Source organism: Apaloderma vittatum, unplaced genomic scaffold (genome assembly GCF_000703405.1).
Source record: "Apaloderma vittatum isolate BGI_N311 unplaced genomic scaffold, ASM70340v1 scaffold21650, whole genome shotgun sequence".
NCBI lineage: Eukaryota > Metazoa > Chordata > Aves > Trogoniformes > Trogonidae > Apaloderma > Apaloderma vittatum.
The window spans coordinates 27,213-28,448 of NW_009696531.1; positions in this window are offsets into that span (position 1 = coordinate 27,213).

Here is a 1,236-nt window from a genome sequence, read left to right on the forward strand (position 1 = left end):
CTTTAGCAAGTTTGTATATCCACTTGTTCAAAGATCTTCATCATCCATCTAACCTGAGGGGAAAAAAAATAGAGTATTCAGTGATTATATCTAGATTTAATTCTGTTAACATGTTCATTTCTATTTGTACAGTGTCAGTACTCTAATCATGGGCATACTTTCATAGTTTAACCAATACAGCTCATAAGTAGATGTGCTGGACCACTAGAGTCTAGGATTCTGTCCTCTGACTCCACAGACAGAATCCTATAGAAGAGGTTTAACCTAAGAGCCAGCCTTTACAGCACACACTGCAAGTCTCAGCCATAGCCAGGTATAACCTTCTTCATGCATCTCAGATGAGTCACCAGACAGAAGTCCTACAGCTGCCAATGAAACACCTTAGCGCAAGGATATTTTGAAGCAGTGCTTTTCAAGTTTGTGGATGTTCACAACAATATTTTCTGCATAGCCTTTTTTATGTACCAGAGAACTATAAAAGGTTCATTCCCCTCATCAGTTTTGGATCATTTAAAGAACAGTGCAAGGAGCAACTGTGGTAATTTGTCTTTAATCAGTTCAGTGTTGCTGTGTTTTAGCAGAATATACACATCCTTAGAAATTGCAGAGACTATGTTTCAGGGTGCATAGGATCAGCACTAAGCTAGGCAAGACCATTGCCAAGCATGATTACAGAAGTTCCAGTCCTTCCCCAGCTTCTTAGCTCATCGAGTTACCAACACTCAGCCAAGAGTCTCACTTTCTTCTTCCGATTAAGACAAAAAAAAGCAACATATTTTCCTCATTCTAGTGTTAGTTCCTTGGTTTACCAATGTAATGTGCTTTTTTGTGCATTAGTTTGATCATAGACTGGCCTAGGCTGGAAGGGACCTTAGAGATCATCTAATCCAACCTCCCTGTCATGGGCAGGGATGCCTCTCAACTAGATCAGGTTACCCAAGGCTCCGTCCAACCTGGCCTTGAACCCCTCCAGGGAGGGTGCAGCCACAACTTCTGAGCAATTTATTCCAAAGTCTTGCCGCCCTCGTACTGAAGAATTTCTTCCTAAATTCTAATCTACATCTATTCTCCTTCAACTTCAACCCATTTTCCCTTGTCCTATAGCTGGACACTCTTGTAAAAAGTCCCTCCCCAGCCTTCCTGTAGGTTCCCTTCAGGTATTGGAAGGCAGCTATTAGGTCCTCCCAAAGTCTTCTCTTTGCAAAACCGAACAACCCCAGCTCCTGCAGCCTGTCC